General features: G+C 35.0%; 1 long non-coding RNA gene across 5 annotated transcripts; it reads right to left on the reverse strand.

Moving 5' to 3' along the window:
- Nucleotides 1–2,746: 2,746 nt before the first annotated feature.
- LOC113307988 lies at nucleotides 2,747–6,433 on the reverse strand. 5 transcript variants are annotated; one of them, XR_003339417.1, is made up of 8 exons: nucleotides 6,196–6,433; nucleotides 5,808–5,910; nucleotides 5,623–5,658; nucleotides 5,428–5,508; nucleotides 3,927–4,032; nucleotides 3,572–3,841; nucleotides 3,338–3,485; nucleotides 2,747–2,985 (listed from the first exon to the last, which is right to left on the reverse strand). It is a non-coding gene; the product is annotated as an uncharacterized LOC113307988 (long non-coding RNA). The 5 variants fall into 5 exon arrangements; XR_003339416.1 differs by having other exon boundaries at nucleotides 6,189–6,433; XR_003339413.1 differs by having other exon boundaries at nucleotides 6,132–6,433.
- Nucleotides 6,434–20,329: the final 13,896 nt, after the last annotated feature.

Below are 20,329 nucleotides of genomic sequence, written 5' to 3' on the forward strand. Positions count from 1 at the left end.
AAAACTCTTAACTAGTCACCTTAAGTATGTGTACCCGTACGCATACTTGCGGAAGTTTTCGAACCGAAAATTTCTGCTGAGTTTGGAAAGTTAACAAACTCAAATCCAGTTGCTTAAGTACGCATACCCGTACGCATACTTAAGCTGGTTACTTTGTCAAATTGGTCAGTTCATGGACTTAAACATTTAAATCATAAGGAATGCAATCTTTGCAAACCGTGGATATAATGTCCATGATTCATTCAAGTGAATTAAACCGATTTGATTTCAATTGTGTTTTCTAAACAATTGAACAACTATTTAACTAGTTTCATTTGAGTCATTTGAACTAGTTATGGTTAAGATGAATAAGGTTGATATGAAAGTAATCATATGGCTAACTTCGGTTAACTATTTATGAAACAACATGGTGAACACGTTTAGGTACGGTTACATAAACCTAAATTAGGGTACATTTCATTTTTGTGTAACAAGCTAAGTTCGATCTAATGGTTGAAGGATATTAGCTTGGTTGAATCAGGTTTTTCATCTAACAGTGATTATTGAATGCTTTGTTACCAAGGTAACTTAGATTGCAAACCCTGATTTGAAAATTATATAAAAGAGAACTCTAGAAACTGGGAAACCTAATCCCCACACTCTTGTGTTTTACTAGTTGCATAACTAGAGTCGATTCTCCTTTAAACTTAGGTTTCTTCTCGATACCCTGTAGGTTAACGACTTGAAGACTTAATTTGGATTGTGAAGCCACACCCAACTATTATCTTTGTAGTTGCGTGATCTGATCTTGTTGTTTCTATCGTGTTGAGTGTAATTGAAATAATTGGCTCGAGATTTTATATCTCGAATAGGCAATATAGAAAAATAATCACAAACAAACTTCGTCTCGTCGGTTTTGATTCCGAAATAACTTGTTTCGCTAGTCGATTAAGTTTATTGTGAGGTGATTGATAATACTAGGTTGTTCTTCGGGAATATAAGTCTGGTTTATCAATTGGTTCATGTTCACCTTAATTTATCAAAAGACGGAACAAAAACTCTTGGGTATTTCTTTGGGAGACAGATTAATTCAATCCTATAGACTTTTCTGTGTGAGAAAAATTTGTCTATCAAGTCTTCGACTTTGGGTCGTAGCAACTCTTAGTTGTGGGTGAGATCAGCTAAGGGAATTAAGTGCGTAGTATCCTGCTGGGATCAGAGATGTAAGGACCACAAATGTACCTTGAATCAGTGTGAGATTGATTAGGGTTCAACTACAGTCCAGTCTGAAATTAATTGGTAGTAGGCTAGTGTCTGTAGTGGCTTAATACAGTGTGGTGTTCAATTTGGACTAGGTCCCGGGGTTTTCTAGAATTTTCGGTTTCCTCGTTATAAATTCTGGTGTCTGTGTTATTTCCTATCCGCATTATATTTTGTTATATAATTGAAATATCGCAAGTTGCGCTTTAAGATAAATTAATTAGAATATCAAACCTTTGGTTGTTGATTTACATTGATTGACACTTGAATATTGGTCTTTGGTACCGTTCAAATTGTTTCGCATGATAATTAGGCTCGCGGATTTCTATCTGTTTGATTTGTTGATTACATTATGAAACAAAGATATTAAAACTCTTTGATATACTTTATTCTAGATTGAGTCTGACTGTCTAATTGATTCTCTAGAAAGTGTATTGGAGTAAGTCCTCTCAGATTTCCAAACGAATTGTTGGGTGTGGTTGTTAGACCCCCGCATTTTCATCCTTGATAACATATTAAAACCAAATTACTTGTAGTTACGATTTTGATATTGCTTGTCTAATGTGGTATGTGAAACCTTCGTCCTTAACTCTTATAGGTTGTACAATTCTTTTAGATTGTAAGATCCTTTCGATTTTAATATTTGCTCATGCCTTTGTCATTTTGTGACAAAAAGGGGGAGAAATATATGGAGTAAACAAAGTGATTTGTAATCACTTTGGAAAAGACAATTGTGATTAAACGTTATATCTAACGAAAGAGTAAAGCATTGACTAATGGGGAGAAACATATCATATGATGATTGTAGTTATTTGGACTACAAAAAGAGAAATAACAAAGATGTGCGGATTGAAAATCTACATATCTTACCTTTAGGGGGAGTATTAACTTTGTTATTTAAATGTCTTCAACAGCACTTTTGGACTGAATATATGCAGGGTATTGTGCCGTTCAAACTTGGAATCAAGCGTATCTATAATGAAATTTTGTAATTTGTTTATCCATATGATTGTAAGAGTTTTTCCACTAAAATTGACAAAGGGAGAGATTGTTAGAACATAGCTCGGTTTAACCCACCAAGCGTTTGTATGTCAAGTTTGGTTGTCATATTTTAGTGAATCAAAACTCAATTTAAGAATCGCTTGATTATGTACTAAAGACAACTTCGTATAAGTTAGGCTAGAAAGATTAGGATAATGAGACATATAAGATAGTTGAAAAGTGTTGTATTAACGATATATAAGCACTTTCCAAATGATGTTGAAAGTGCCATAGATTAAGTGTCTTTTTGTGGAACGACACTTTCGAGTTGACTTTATTTTACAATACTTACAGGATGTCGTTAGATCCAACACCTAGACTGCGTCGTAGATTTAATTTATATTAATATAAAAAAAAAGAATCTGATCCTGGGTTGAAATAATTCTGATTCAAACTTGATTACACTTAATTCAAATGAGCATTCAAAACTAAAATGAAACACAAATAATAAAATATAATCCATCCATACAAAATGACCATCCCACATTGAATTGTATCCATAAATCTTGTTCAAAATCATACAAAAAAAAAAATTCAATTCCAGAATTGACACCAATACAAGTCCTGATTAATAAGCTCAAGGTTACTTAAAGAGAAGTACTACACGTTCTAACAAGAACAAGGTTTCTAAAAGACAATTTCTAACCAGCAAAATGATAAACTGCCTGATGAGGGACTTAGACCACGCACTTCCGAATTGTGTACCTGCACCAAAAATAAGATTTCAACATCAATTAACCGAAACAAACTTTGGACAGTTTGATGGAATTCGAAACAACCGTAAGCTAGTAACAGTCGAAGCTTCAATCATAATCAAAGATTTCAATTTGTAGTTACACGTGAACTATAGTTCACACCATTGGATAAAAAACGAGACAACATGAGATGCAAGTTAGTCAATTTCAAACAGAAACTACGGACAGAGATTCTCTCTATGGCAGAACCCATATTGGTGTGGTAAAAGGTATACAAAATGGATTCATTTTCTCATACGACAAACTTATAGCTTCAAACTCAAGTGACAACAATTAAACATACAAGGAATATTTAAGCTCACCTTCATGCCACCCATCACAGAGCCAATCATAACACCACATTAATCTTGATCCAACTTATTCAGGACATCTTCTGTCATCACAACATGTCTCAAGGAAATTTTTCCCACAGTAAGACTGTAAAGAACCAAATGTATTGCCTACCCGCATCTGACACAAATGGAAAAATAATTAGCGCTAAAACTCATGAGGATAGTAGGATCTAGAGAAGTTCAGCATCTTGGAAGATATATCACCTTACGTGCAAAGTAACTATGTAGCCAATCAGTAATTGCTGCATCAACGAACATGCTTGCCGTAGTTGTTGTCGTAGATGTTGCAGGTACAGGCAGTAGCCATGGTACTTTTCCAAATTCAGGTTGCCCTATTATTCGCAACTTTCGAATTGAATTGCACAGCTCCAGGTTGCCCTGTGAAACTTCAAGGAATAGCACCAGATCCTTAGCATCGGAAGCACAGATTGCAGCGCCTAAAACATACTTCAAGGTTATTGCTGACTGGAGCACCTGCAAATTGATCACAAGACTATAACTATCTTATAGTTATAGTTCTCTGAAAATCAAAATTTAATTACAGATAATAGAAGAGTACCTAATAGTTATAGATCCGAGTTTAGTGTCTGACAATGATAATACGCTACCAAAAAATCCACCCATTGGTGTACGTGCATCACCAATAATACATACATCTTCGTTTCCTTTGTATGCAAAAGCATGGACATCATTAGATCATTTTATTGTACAACACATTATACACAGGTTAACAAGGTAAAGAAAAGCTACAGAATCTTAGCCAACTAGATCATTTTAATGTACAACACATCATACACAGGTTAAACAAGGTAAATATATAAGCCACCAAAATCTTCTCCTTGTGTTTATTGTCTGGAAGAGTCAGAATTGCTCTTCTATATGTTGGCTGTTGTCCCATTATTTTAGAGGATTTGTGAAGACATAAGACCAACATCCCTGCGCTCATTTGGAAAACATAAAAAGGAATATAAAACAACCCACAAGATTTTACTGCAAAAAAATAACTTAAGCCCTCACTGAAGTCAAAATTTCACGAGTACTGACGAAAGTCAAGAAAATTGAAACTGCGATATGACAGACTATCCACTACAAAACTGAAGTATTAAATTAGCAATACCAAAATTTTATTCGTCTATGTCGCCATGTACCTCATGATTCTCATCTATACGTACAAGAAGAAACAAAGAAAGTCCAATAAGCATAAAAAGTTTAGCTGCGTTTGTTTTCTACGCCTTAGTGGTGCTTTTGCTCACTTTGGGCTTAAACTCTGTAAGCCATGGAAAAGTTTGGCAACTAGAGAGTTGTGTGACATTGTCAACAATATATCTAAAGATAAAGTAAAATGCGAAAAATCAATTTTGCACAATTGCATCTTCAAGATTATGGGTATCCAATAATCAAATGTACTCTACTGGATTCTTCAACTTTGATCCCTTACTAACTGCAGTTTAAAGCTGCATTTGCACCCAACTACAACAGGACAACAGTTGAGAGTTGAAGGATACAAAAGAACAGAAAGAGATGTTGCAATGAATGTGAGCCGTGTAGACAAGAGGGGAAGGCTCAGGGGCTTCAAATCTGCCAGGGGGGAGGTCTAAGCATATGCCACAAATTAAAAAAAAAAAAAAAGAAGTTCTTAAAAACAGATTGCATAGAAAAAAATTCCAAGATTAGGTCATATTCATGTAATGCACATCACACAATAGTAACTGGTAAACAAGTTACTAAATTAACATATGAGCCTCCAGGTTTCAGATATAAACAGAGTTTAAAACCAAAAAATACCAAGCATGCGATGAAAGCTATAAATTGTCTGGACTTCAAAGCTACAATGTTAACTACAAATATGAAGTAATTGCAACAGATTAGCATCAAAGGACCCGTTGCTAGACATAAAGATAGAGGATTTATAATCTCCTTTAATAGGATAAAGATAGGATCATAGTTCAAATGCACAAACCAACTTAAAAACATGAATTACTAAACCAAAATACTAAATGAAAATCAACTAACAACTTCATTCAATAAATTAACCCATGAAATAATATTCCCCTGCTTACTTTGGTGGTATACCCCATCTTCACTATGAATGGACAATCATTTCACATCCTCAAGAAAAATTTTCTTTCCATTTTCGTTTCCTGTATAGGAAAACCACGGACACCATTATACATAACTCTCCAACATATCTCATTGAACAAGTCAAAAGACAAAAACTACATGAAACCCAATAAGATAACAGAAAGATTACTTACCATCTCTAGAGATGCTGATGCATAGACATACAGAAGCTGCAGAAAAACAAAGACAGAGCAAAAGTTAATATAGGATCCAATCTTGACATGATATGGTGTTATCAGTCTCTCTAAGGAAAAAATATATATAACCGTGAACAGATCTTACTGAAAAATGAGATTGAAAGATAAAGAAAAACACAAACCTAACCGGGTTATCAGTTTCATACGGAACCGATTAGTGATGGGTCTTTTTTGTCTCATCTTTTCATCGAGGTTCTTCTTCATCATAACTGACATATAAGGAGGCTGTAAAATGTAAAAACCAAAATCAAAATCAATTTAATCATTGGAGAAGTAGAACCTAGAAACCAATACAACCAGATGTGATTACAGAGTAACAAAACTCAATCAACTAAATTGAAATTAAAAACAAACCCATGCATCAAAACTCCATGATATCCAATGAAGAAACATAAAAATTGCATATTCTCGAAAAAAAATTACTTGATAAAAAAAGCTGAACTCACAAAATCCATAGAGAAAAAACGAATTAGGGTAAGGAAAAAGAATTAGGGATTTTATACATTGCACCTGTACTTGATAAACTCATCTCATTGGATTGGATAAATTTCAACTGTAGAGAATAGAGAAAATAGTTAATTTTGCTAGAGTTTATGAAGGGGAAAATCACATATCTAGGGACTAGGGCTTCAAATGAATTCTGGGTTAGTGAAGATTGAGTATGAAATCTGAAAGATGGGTTTTGATCTATAGATAAGACTTCAAAGAAATAGCTTCTGAGTTTTTGGTAGATTTCATTGGATTTCAACAGAACTAATAGGGGGTTAGTCCACGAGTGAGTTTGGGGGAGTTTAATGTATTTTGAATCTTGGGGATTTTGAGGGAGTGTAAGAGAGTGCGGGGAGTTTGAGAGAGTTTGGTGTTTTGAGTGTGGGGAGTTTGAGAGACTTTCCAGAAATCTCTACTTTTTTGAGAGATTTGGAGTGAGGAAAAAATACACTATAAACTCTCTAGAACTCCCCAGAACTCCCCCAAAAACACCAACTCCCTAACATTCTAATTTTAACGACTAACAGGGAGTTTGAGAGTTTCTTTCAAACTCCCCCACGGCTAACAGGGTTTTCTAGGGAGTTTGGGAGACTCTTCTAAATTCTCCCACGACTAACAGAGATTTTGAGAGACTCCTTTGAACTCCCCCACGACTAACAGGAAAAAACCAAACTACACCCAACTCCCCCAACTCTCTTGAGGACTAACACCCTATAAGATTAGCAAAAGAGCCTCGCGTTTTTAGGGGCCACTCAAAAGAATTTAGGGGCCAACAATAAAACAAAAAAGGTCACCCAAAGGGAAAATGTAGCCAGCCCTTATCTCGCGTAATTCGTAATGGCAAAACTACCCTTATATATTCGGAGGATATGATAACATTTTTATCCTCCGATTTCAATCGGAAGCCAAAATATTACCCAGATTTCCGATTGTAGTCGATGCAGTATTAAAATGATTTCTGTTTCATTTTTTCCATTTCTTTTTCATTTTTGAGTTGTTAGAGTTATAGAGAAGAAGGTGAAGGAAAAAAGGGAAAACCCATTTTATCACTACAAAAATGGATGGATATGAAGAAGAAGGTGAGAATCATGGCGAAGACGATTTGGGGTATATGTTGAATGATCCAAACTTTTGTGGAGAGGAAAACCTAGACGACCCTTTCATGGAAGAAAATGGAGAATCGCCTGATATTGAAGCTAACGATGCATGTAAAACACAGGTATTGTGTTAAGAAACTCAAATACTCGATTTGCATGCGTTTGTGTGCTTTTGTAAACAAGAAAAACCGATTATTGCATGCATTGAATGCCATGAACTACCCAGATTCGGTAGATAATTTCTCGAATAAACTTACGAATATAACACACAGAGTACCAAATATGTATATTCGGTAGTTCCAAGATAGTAGTTTACTGCCGAATATGAGAAAAAACCCCAAACTGGTTTTCCAAAAAAATCTACATTCGGTAGTTATGTAGAGTTATTTACCCCGAATGGCCCCAAAAACGAATTCCTCAAAAAATTTCAAAACTCAGTATTCTTATCCTTTACAATCGGTAATAGTTTAACATTATTTGACTGCCGAATATAACAGTGGCCTCAAAATAAAATTTCCGAAAACTTGAAAATCGGATGTTTATCGATTAAAGTTATCTCCCGGTTATTTATATTCGGCTGTTTTACTATATATTTTAGATTCCGATTATATCATTTTTTGCACTCAGTAAACTGTGTACATTCATTTGCATAAATCGGGTGTTTTGGGTAACCGATAGGATTCCGAATATAGTATATTCGGCAGTTTGACTTATTTAATAACCTCCGATTATTGTATAATAATTTGTTGCTTTCATATGCAGGCCGTTGAAGAGTTTGTTGATGATTTCTATTTGAGGCCCGACACTTCCCTATACTATGCAAACGATTTGGTATACTCATTACTACTTTTTTTTTTTCAAAATTTATATGTTAAATGGTTATGCTTATTAGATTTGTTTTGTTTTATGCACGTTTAGACATTTGGAAGTAAGAAGGAGGCAAAGGAATGGCTTATGAACAAGGCAAAAGATAACATGTGCGTGGTAGTTCAAAATAATCATGTTAGTGACACTCGATTTGAAATGATTTGTGAGCGAGGTGGGACGCGAAAGAGTCACGAGGGAAAGAATAGTAAGTACGTACGGAAGACGAATAGGAAATACCGAAGCAATACCAAGAAGATAGGATGCCCATTTAAGATTGTCTTCTATAAGCCCGATGGTATTAAAGGTAAAGAGTATAAAATGTATAAAGTTGATAACGGTTGTCACAACCATGATGATCCGTTGGATTTAATTGGACATGTAATGGTTGCCAAGTTAAAACCACATCAAATGCAGACGGTGAGGTCTATGCGGATCCAAAAAGCGAGTGCGATCTTAAGTAAAATAAAGGCGGACGACCCCGACAACTTGTCTTCTTTGTCTACAATTAAGTCGGCCCTAGCTACGATCAAAAGGACTGAATGGGATGGTAGAACGGTCATGCAACAATCGGAGTGGTTAGCGGAGTTACACGGCTACACCTTGAGAAGGGAAGAAAAGGATGGTATAGTGGTTCGTATTTTCTTGGCACATCCCGAAATGATCCAATTGGCTCAATGCTTTCATCAAATTTTGTTGATAGATGCTACTTATAAGACAAACAAGTATAACATGCCGTTGTTGAACATTGCTTGCCATACTTCGGACAAAAACACGTTTACGATTGCATGGGGTTTAATGGATCATGAGAACAATGTGAGTTTCATTTGGATGTTGGAGACGTTGAGGTCCATTTATAACGGTGATAATTTTCCAAGGGTTATTGTAACGGATAACGATCAAGCCTTAATGCATGCAATAGCGGTAGTGTTTCCGGAAGCCCAAAACTTGCAATGTACGTGGCACATTCAATGCAATCTCAAAACCAATTGCCATCATCATTTCCAAGCTAAAAGACCAAGGAAGGGTACCAAGAGGTCAAAGGAAGAGGATGAGCGCATTAGTAAATTAACCGTGGAAGAACGTAAGGAAGAGGATAGGTTATTTGAAGAAAAGTGGAAGGAGGATGGAATTATTTGGAAAATGTTCATGAAAGCATGGGACAAAATCGTTTGGTCGATGACCGAGGAAATTTACGAATGTAACTTGAAGAAATTTGAGGATGAATACGGCACGGACTACCCAAAACCGGTTGAGTATTGTAAAAAACAATGGTTAACGATTAAGGAGAGGTTTGTGTTTGCATGGACATATGAATATCGTAACTTCAAGAACGACGACAAGCATTGCGGAGGGGTCTCATGGTCGACTAAAGAAAATACTAATTGGTAGTCAAAATGGAGTTGTGTCGATCCAAGAAGCAAATCCATGAATTCACCAATCGTGATCTCGTAAAGATTAGGAAATGTATGCAATTTAGTGTACACCAATTCCCGATGGAACATATTAAGGAAAAATTGCTTCTAAGGGGAGTTGTTCATAAAGTTTCAAGATGGGCAATAAATCGCATGATGAAACAATTGAAGTTATATAAAACTTATGATGACGAGAATACGGTTTGTGTTTGCAAGGATATGATAGGTATTGGACTCCCGTGTCGTCATAAGTTGGGTAGGTATGTTGAAGTGATTGACATCAATGATATTCATCCATTTTGGAAGCAATTAAATTTCACTCCGAACACCCCGGTAGTTGATGGTCCGTCTTTCTTGGAGTCGGAATTGTGTGCACGAATAGCCGAGCGTTACGCTACATCAAACGGCACCAAAAAGCAAATATTGATGCATAATTTGGAGGAAGCCCTTCACCCTTGTTTAAGGGAGGTTGATGAACCTATTAAGCAAAAGAACACCGGTAGGCCGAACACCGAAGTGTCGAGGACCATCCAAAGAAAAGAGTTGAAGGAGTATTTGTCTAATAAAAGAATATTGTCTAGGCACGAGCGTTCGGAAGCGAATTTGAAGATGAGCCGGAACCTAAGAAAAGAGGTCGTCCAAGAAATGATCAAAGTGGACCAACCACCCGACAAGTAAGGCCAAAGATCTCTACAGAGCCTTCTCAAGTAAGTCAACCCAATGTTGTCGAAGAAGTTGTTGAGCAAATGAACGCCTCGCAACAAACCCAACCAATGGAAATTCTTACTATAAAAGAGGACAAAGGTACTCTTCGTTGCCCTAGAGATCTTAATGGAAGACCAAATCGATCCACATATACAATATACAAAGAGTATTTGGAACAACTCCCTCCACTTATCATTCCATTTGTTTTGTCGACCGACGAGGTTGATGGGGATGGAAATTGTGGGTTTCACGTTGCTACGGAACAAATGGGTTACTTTAGAGAGGCGGATATCGAAGATGTCACCCAATGCCAATATTTAAGAAATAAGATGGCGGTACAACTAGTGAAGGACAAGGGTTTTTATATAGATGATGAGGCGAGGAGATAGATACGACAAAGAACAAGAGTTCAAAGACTTAGTTGCGCGTGTGAAGTGCCGAAAGGGATTGAAGACAATCGGATCCAAGTATTGGATGACAATGCCTAAATTTGGATATCTCCTAGCGGACGTTTTGAATTGCGTGGTACATTTCTTTGTTCCTCCTATGTATGGACTTAGCATGACGTTTGCACCCACAAGAACGGCTTGCGACGAGTCGGTTAAAGATAGAAGAATCGTAATGGCATTTGTGAATGAAATGCATTTTATCGGTTTAAGAGTAAAGAAAGATTGTCCGTTACCTCCGTTGAGTAAGTGGCACGATTACTTCCCGATGAACCATTGCAAGGATTGGGTGAAACAATATGAGTCCAACATGGTTGATTGGGATCGCGTTATGGACAACAACTTTCCCGCTGAGTTACTCGAATTGATCCCCTCGGATGATGACGATGTTTGATCGTTTTTTTTTCGAACATGTAATTTGTACAAGTTTTTTGGAAACTTTTTTGTGAAGATATATGATTTAATCGGTCGCAAAAATACAATGTTGTCTCCCGAATGTAGGAATCGGGCTCTTTGATACACGTTTTGATTCCGAATATTATAATCGGTTGGTAATGATACACGTTTTGATTCTGAATATTATAATCGGTAGAACTCTTAAATATCTATCTACCGATTTGGTGGGTATTTCGAGGCACGGCTATAATTTTTTTTGAAACTATGTAATCGGAACAACAGTATTATAACACTTCAATCCGATTAATCATATTCGGGAATTCCATATTTTATCAAACCGCCGATTAATATTAAAAATTTGAATTTACAGCACTCAAACATCACATGTTATTCTTTTTTCCCAGTCCGAGATGCAACAATCAACGCGGCTTCGAAATGTAGAAACGACTCTCCTCTCCACTTGGAATAAGCATCTTGTGCCGCAAACCTGTCGTCTCTGTGCCTAGCAAGAATACGGTTGTACTCGGTGCACAATTTTATAACATGGTGCACCCTTGAAGAAACATGGGATGGTTCATAATTGTGGCGTGGCTTCTTGTACTTACCAACAAAAGGACCCAATGAAACGTTAATCCAAAATATACGATTGTCCTGCTGTTCTTTGGGTAGATCTTTCACAATGTAATAATTTTTTATCCATTCTGTATCTTCCTCAACTTGTTTTAATCTTTCTCTTTGATGGAATTGTTCTTGACCTCGCTTCTTAGCCTTGATTTTCTCTTCCTCCTCCTTCGTTGCCACTAACGATGGTTTAATTTTTTTGGGTTGTTTGTTCCTTTTTTGTATTTGTTCTTCCATTGCTGCAATTGATGTAGTTGTTCGCTTGCATCTTCTAAGTATGTTGTCGATTGATGATGGACTTGCCATTGAAAAGGTTTTTCATTCTGATTTTTTACTCAATAATAACTGAGAGGGGTTACGCACCTTATATAGATTAGAGTTCCAACGGCTCTAATTTTTGAAAATATGGCCGTTGAGGTTTCTGAAAATATGGCCGTTGAGGTTTCGTATCAATGATGCACTACAATCGGTTGCTAACGATACACGTATTTCCTCCGAAAAGGACATTCGGTAACGAACTTAAATTTTTATCTACCGATTAGGTTGGTATTTCTAAACACGACTATATTATTCGGAGGCTATTTTTTTTTTGTAAAGTCCCGAATGTACGATGGCCCAAAAATCAGAATTTGGGAAAAACTGATACTTTTCAAATTTTGAACTTGCAATAATCGGAAGTCAACTCAGTTACCCAAACTTCCGAATATGGGTTGTCTAACTTTCTATATTGGCCACCTAGAGCCATGGCATGGTTTGTTTTGAACTTGTAATATTCGGAGGCTAATTTTCTTTTGTAAAGTCCCGAATGTACGATGGCCCAAAAATCATAATTTGGGAAAAACTGATACTTTTCAAATTTTGAACTTGCAATAATCGGAAGTCAACTCAGTTACCCAAACTTCCGAATATGGGTTGTCTAACCTTCTATATTGGCCCTTGGAACCACCTAGAGCCATGGCATGGTTTGTTTTGAACTTTTAATATTCGGAAGCTAATTTGTTTTTTGTAAAGTCCCGAATGTACGATGGCCCAAAAATCAGAATTTGGGAAAAACTGATACTTTTCAAATTTTGAACTTGCAATAATCGGAAGACAAAGTATGGAAATATAACCCGAATGTACACATTCGGAAGTAAGAAGACACATACTGTTCCCGAATACAAAACAATCGAAATCTAACTAAACATATTTACAACCGAATATGCATCAATTGGAGTTCAGAAGCTCTAAATTTTTCATCCTACATAATCGGAAGACAAAGTACACAACTATAACCCGAATGAACAAATTCGGAAGTAAGAAGACACATATTTTTCCCGAATGAAAAACAATCGAAATATATTTAAACATGTTTACAACCGAATATTCATCAACTGGAGTTCAGAAACTCTAAAATTTTATCCTACACAATCGGAGGTATAAAACATTATATTGTCTTCCGAATAAATACTGGCCCCAAAATGGGATTTTTTCTATATCAGAAATTTTGAGATTTTTTCAATATATATATATATATATATATTCGGTAGTGAGTGTACTTCCGAATACTGTGTGTCTACTTAAATATATTCGCGAGCCAACAAATTCATTAAACTATCGATTATTACCAGTTTGTATCCAGGAAGATATGGCCAACAATATTCGGCCGATAACCATCAAATATTTCTCCCGAATACTGTCGATGTTCTTGAGAAATGAAGAATACGACTACATTCGGAAGTAAATAAGCATGAATATCGCCCGAATCTGGATAAATAACCGAAAACCCTAGAAAAGTTTTTTCTTGATTCGTCGAATTAAAGCGAAATAAACCCCCAAAATGATAGATTCTTACCTAATTGGGGACATTTGAAGTTGAAGAAGTGTTTGACTATCGGAATCGCAACCACCGACTACATCGACGGGTACTTCTTCTTCGCGTTCTTCGCGTTCTTCTTCATTTGCAGCAACAATTTCTTTATTTCTTGCTAAAATCCCAATCTTTGGATTGATACCTCGAGCAACGTTTTTGGTTCTAGCTCTGTGGGTTTCATTTCCCTTATCCATTGTTTTATAAACGAATCGACGATGTTTTGATTTTACGATTCACGGCGATGTTTCGGTTGAACACAAGAACGAGGGAAAGTTTTTTTTCTTCAACAATCGGAAGATAATATGAAACTGGAAGAAGAAGAGTTGAAATGAGTAGAATTTTTTTTGATTTGGTTTTTATACAGTTTTACCAGAAGGGCATTTATCTAACTTCAATATCATATAGGGTACCCCTTAACTAGAGTCATTGGCTGGGTATAAATTGATGGCCCCTAAATCCTTTCAGGTGGCCCCTAAAAACGCGAGGCAAAAGAGGAGAAAAAACGAAAGAAGAAAGAAAACAGGAGAGAAAAAGAAAGTAAAAGGGAAAAATGGGAAGAGATGAGGTTTCTTTATTTCTAGTCAAATATTTATGAGAATACTGAGAGTCTTCTCATCCAGCCATCCATCAAAAAGAAGAGTAAATCCTAACCATACAATAAAATATACTTATAATAGAAACAATACTGTATGCAATGTCGTTGTATAAGTCAATGAAAGTCTTAACACAACGACATCTTTACTTCAGTCATCCAAAGAGTGTAAGTGTCGTGTCTAAGTCAACAAAAGTCCCAGCACAACGACATTTTGACTTTAGTCAACGACGTTTTCTCTGTCTAGTTAAATCCCGATATTTAGTGCCTATCTTTGAACTTCGTATATAAGACATCGACATAAGGAATTAGAATACGAAGTATAATGCTTATATTTGAACTTCGTATATAAGACATCGACATAATCGTATGATGCTATTGTGATATGTGTATGGGTATGGGTGAATATTTCGTCCTAAGAAACAATGTTTACATTCGTTTAAATGAAGTACATTCATGAACTTGTTTTATGAATCGAAAGGGAAATCGCTAGGCATATTGGTATTGTTATTTATTGCATATATTTGAATTACCAATATGTGTGAGTTAGTAGAACTGATCATAACTTGTTATGTATCTTGGTAAAACTAGTCACAATGCCTGACTTATGTATGACTTTGATTAGTGTAACCGATCCTAAGTAATCACCTAAGATGGTATGATATTTGTAATTGGTGTAACCCATACTAGTAATTGGTGTGACCGGTCACAAAAGAGTGTGTAACCGGTCCTAGTAATTGGTGTAACCGGTCCTAGTAATTGGTGTAACCGATCCTGACAACTGGTGTGACCGATCACAAGTAATACCATGAGAATATGGTAACCTGTCCTGGTAATTGATGTAACCAATTTGGTAACTAATGTAACCGGTCCTAGTAACCATATTAAGGTAGAACCGATCCTTGTGTTTGGTAGAACCGTAAACCCATGATTAGTGTTTTGATTTGATCAATCACATAATTCTTGGAAATCAGATGAACCAATTCTAAACTTGTTAGGAAGTGTGGTATAATCGGTTCCAAGATTGTAAACAGGAAAAAAGATTTACAAAGAAATAAGATGTGAACATACTTTGAATATGTTCATTAACTCTTACTCCCTCTGTTTCAAAAAGACTATCCTCTATTCCATTTTCGTCTGTTTCAGAATTGTGTCCAGCTTCTGTTTATAGTCATTTTTTTAAATTAATTCTCTAATATACCCTTAGATTTTTTATATCATAAATTTATTTTTAAGGCGACCGAATATAATATGTTTAAGAAATATATAACTAAGGAAAAAATATATCCTTCATTCCTTTTAACAACAATTAAATTTCATATAAAAGTTTATACTCCATAAATTTGATATCTTTAATTTTCCTTTTATATTTCGTATTTATAATCTTCCTAACAATTTTAGGTAGTTTCTATTGCTAGCATTTTTATCAAAATAAAATAGGTAAGTAACTATGGATAATTAAGTAAAATACTGTTGTCTCCTTAATATTTTGACAAAGTCAAAGCGGACTATCTTTTTGAAACGGAGGAAGTATCTTTTATTGTCAAAGATATTCCTTAATAACTCAAGGAGATTCTGAACCGAAATAAGTTGAGAATCTTTTAATTAAGGTTGTTGATTTTATATGATTTTAATTACCAGCAATTAAAATGCATATCTCTGGAAAATAAAAATTGGTAATGTGCGTTTACTAATTGGAGATTTTCTAGTAGGATTTTGGTCATATATGTACAGAGCATTTCTAAGAATTATGAATACCGATTTGGAAATATATTGCATATCTTGAGAATATCCGGTTTTGGAAATTCCTTGGTATCCAAACTTCCTTGGTCTAAAAATACCCAAGTTTGCATTTTCAGCAAACTATCCTAAGAGCCAGCAAAACTACCTTGTTGTGTTGTTACTGGTGGAGCCGTCTATTCGGAGAGGGAAGTACCCTAATTAGGCGAAATCTCTTACGATTTTTCATTTTAAAGACTTATGTGGGATCAAGAAGCTCTACGAGTACCGTTGGTGGGAAACTAGATAATTGCAGTATTATGAGTTTTAGATTTGATTTGATTGACTAACGGTTCTTGAACTTTGATTGCACCTAGTTAGTTTATTCTTGAGAATCTTCTCTTCTGATATAAGATTCACTCAAACCAGATCGAAGTCTCAACGGAATATTTAGAACTGTTTGTAGATCTAAAGACGTCTTATGATAATCCATTGTTAACATACTTCATTCTGTGTGTGATTGATCACACGAGATTCAAGTTGTGGTATGCATTTGTTTATTGAAGATTTGAATACGAAGAAGGTTTCTTATTTGGGTTCATAATCTTTGGTGTGCACAAAACTTGATCGGCTGAGATCCAACTATAATCGGTTTATCTTTGATAGATTTGATTGATTAGTGGCGTAGATCAGCATCAGTATTTAGTATCTTGATTGATCCTATTATTGATTGCAAAATCTAAACTCGACTACTTTAGTAGTTGTTTTTGAGATAGATCTAAATTCGACAAAAGAGTTTATTGGATTAAACAAAAGAGCCTTTGTCTAACTCATATCACTGTGATTGAATACAGTTATTACCAAACGGCTTTGTTGTTCTTTTACTGTTTGGAATACGAACTAAAGGAATTGTTCCAGTGTGTGCACTTATTGAATGTCGGAAACCCAGGGATACTAAAGAAACTAGGTGAACTATAGGTTTAGTTGCTTGGTCTCAACTATACGAAATTGGTGTGATTTTGTATAGAGGCTTAATTCTGAGAGTGTTCAATTCTGAACTAGGTCCCGGGTTTTTTATGCATTTGCGGTTTCCTCGTTAACTAAATCTTGTTGTGTCATTTACTTTCATTTTCCGCAATTATAATTGTTGTTATCATAATTTAAAGTAAATTGCACAAACGTTAACTCCGTATTACTTGATAGTGATCCTATAGAGTTTGGTTAAGTCCGAACATATTATCAAGTAATCAAACTTTGATTGTTGTATTGTTCCGATCTCGTATCCATAGAAAATCATACAAAGTGTGAATACCGATTCGTTGTATTGTCTCGACTCAGTCCTTAGACAATCACTTTCGGTTAGAGGACTTATAGGTGAAAAATTTTAAGATTGTGGTATATTTGGGCACCCTCATCTTTTCAATAAGCACTTTATATTGGTATATTGATTAACGAAGTATAATGCTTATCTTTTTGAACTTTATAATTATGACATCAACATGACGTTTGTAACTCGTTACTACATAGGTTTGATTTCATACCTAGAGAAACTATGTTTAATTACATAAGTTTAAGGAAGTAGACGTATGAACTTGTTTCATAGTCGAAAGGAAATCAAAAGTATTATGGTCTCGGTTTTCATTGAAGATCTTATGTATGACCGATCGTAACCTATATACGGAATAAACGTAGAATTGATCCTAGCTTATATTGGGAGTCAAGGTATAACCGATCCCTAGATATATTGGTAGTTAAGGTAGAATCGATCCTAACTTGATTTAAGTATCATGGTATAAACAGTCCCGCTAGGAAAAACCAATTTCTGAAATCACGTACACTTTAGAGACTTTGTGGGTTGAAAATTCGGTTTGCAAACTAGGAACGTTCAAGATGTCGACATAGTGAGTAATTTGAACATGTGATGCATGCTGAAATGTTATTTCTTAATTTTTCAAAGATATTCCTTGATACTCAAGGTGATATCCCAAACCGAAATTAGCATATAATCTTTTTGATATTTTCGAAATTAAAACATATCTATGGAAATATATATTAGTCAATTGCTAGCTAATATTGAGTTTTCCATTGAAATTTTGGTTGTACAGTTGGATATTGGTTGGAATTCATAAAACTGAATTTAGGTGTTTTATTGAATATCTTCGGTTATGGAAATTCCTTGGTGTTCATACTACCTTGGTCTACAAATAGTGAAGTTTGTTGTTCTTACAAACTCATCCTGAGCCATGCATACTTCATCTTTGATGTTTCTGGTGACTGGTGTAGCCGACTAATAGTATTCTCGTAATACTATCTTAGAGAGGAGAGTAACCTAATTAGGTGAATTTTCTTACGTACGATAGTTTAAATACTTCTTTGGGATCAAGAAGAAATTCTTAGTACTGTTGGTGGGAAACTAGAATTGCATTGTTATTTTAGTTTTCTATTATTGATTTCATTGACTAATAGTAGTTATCTCTGGAATGCACCTAGTTTGTTTATTCTTGGGAACCTTCTATTCTGATATAAAGCCACTCAAACTAGATTAAGAGTATAACATTGAGTTGTGATCATCCATTTTTAATTGACTTCGTTATGTGCGTGATTGATCATAAGTCAGGAATCAAGTTTTTTTACTGTGCAGGTACAAAAGACTATTGAAAATTGAAGACAATAAGATTTTTCTTATTGGTTTTGTATCTCCGTGATTGCTTCTTGCACAAACTTAATCGTATGAGATCCGACTAGATTTGGTTTATCTTTTGTAGACTTATTATCGACTAGTCGTATTTAGATCGACAAGCTATCATTTGGTGGTACTCTTTAGTATCTAAATATGTTAGTTCTGTCTGACTTGATCTATTTAACTTGTTTAATCCATATCTTGGACGATCTGGCCCGACAAAGGAGGTTTAATTCATTTTAAACAAGAAAATATTTTGTCACACTCAACATCAAATATCTCTGATTCACTTCATGTTGATACGAAAATATTATGGTGTACTTGGTACCCTCGTCATTTTAGGTAAATATTACACCGCTGAAGAATGTAAATTATCAATTTTATCCCTTTTACCTGCGACAAATGTAGTCAAGTTCGTTTCTTTTTTTTCCCCCAATTTATAATTTGGGTTTTTCTCCAAAATTTTAGAATTTAGCTGAATCCTTTTTTGTTGATTCAATTGATTCTTATCAATATGTTTGTAAATTTGATTCCTTTGCTTATAACATGAAATTTGTGGTTTTCTTAGGAATGGATTAGTTTTTTAGTTTTGGAATTTTGGTGTTGAAAACCCAATTGGTCTAATTTAAACTGTAAATCCTACAATTGACAGTTGAAGTCTAATTTAAATAGTAAACCCAAACTAGGCCATGGCTCAAGTTATAAAAGTTTGTAATCCACCGACCGCTTTCTTAGAACTTTCTCTCAACGCGGAAATGTCTTATTCTTTCTAAAATTCATAGAAAATTGTGAATCGGTCTTCTTCTTAATCCTCAGTAGACTCCTGAATATCTTCCAAATCATGGGAACCCCTGAATTTCCTGATCTAGGTAAACATTGCACTTAATATTAATTTCGCACTTAATCTAGGTAAAAACTCTTATTAGAAAATATTTAATATTAGTTTCGCAGTTAACTAATATAACTTTCCAAGAGATGTGTTTTAATTGCTGGAAAATCAAAAGAATGTAATCGAAAATCTTATTTAAAATATTCTCAATATTTTGGTTTGGGATCACCTTGAGTATCAAGGAATATCTTTGAAAAATAAAAGATAAGAATTATATTCATGTTAAAATTATGTCGACATATGGAACTTTCATATTTAGCAGACCCTAATTTTAAACTCACACAGAACTGTAAGGTAATGTGTGAATGTAGAAAATCGGTTTTTCTCTTGGGAGAGGTTCTACCTTACTCCTAACATATGTTAATATCGGTTCTACCAAGTCTCCAAGTATAGGCTGGGATCCTTTCTACCATGACTCCCAAAAATAGTTAGGGTCGGTTCTTCCATGATTCCCAATAAGATCGGTTCTATCAAGAATCCCAATAAAATCTAGGATCGGTTCCACCATGTATCCAAATATAGGTAACGATTAGTTATATCAATACTCTCAACATTTTTGTGTCTGATTTTATCTCAATTGTCTGTCTTTGTGTCTGATTTTAGTTTCAGCTTTTGATGAGAAAGAAATAGAAGAAAAGGAGACCAAGAGATCTAAAAAGAAAATTAACCAGATCCAAGGGCATGATTTAAAATAAGTGTGTTTGACATGTGTGTAAGAACTTCTTTTAAACCTCAAATAGCTACATAGAGAATACATAATATTCAACAACGTCTTTAATACTAAAATGTTTTCATGTTCTCAATTCTAGACAACTTTTTGAAAAAAGTTGTCATATATTTGTTGTCAATGGCCATTTTTCTTGTAGTGAAAACAACCTT

The sequence above is a fragment of the Papaver somniferum genome, chromosome 9 (assembly GCF_003573695.1).
Source record: "Papaver somniferum cultivar HN1 chromosome 9, ASM357369v1, whole genome shotgun sequence".
Taxonomy (NCBI): domain Eukaryota; kingdom Viridiplantae; phylum Streptophyta; class Magnoliopsida; order Ranunculales; family Papaveraceae; genus Papaver; species Papaver somniferum.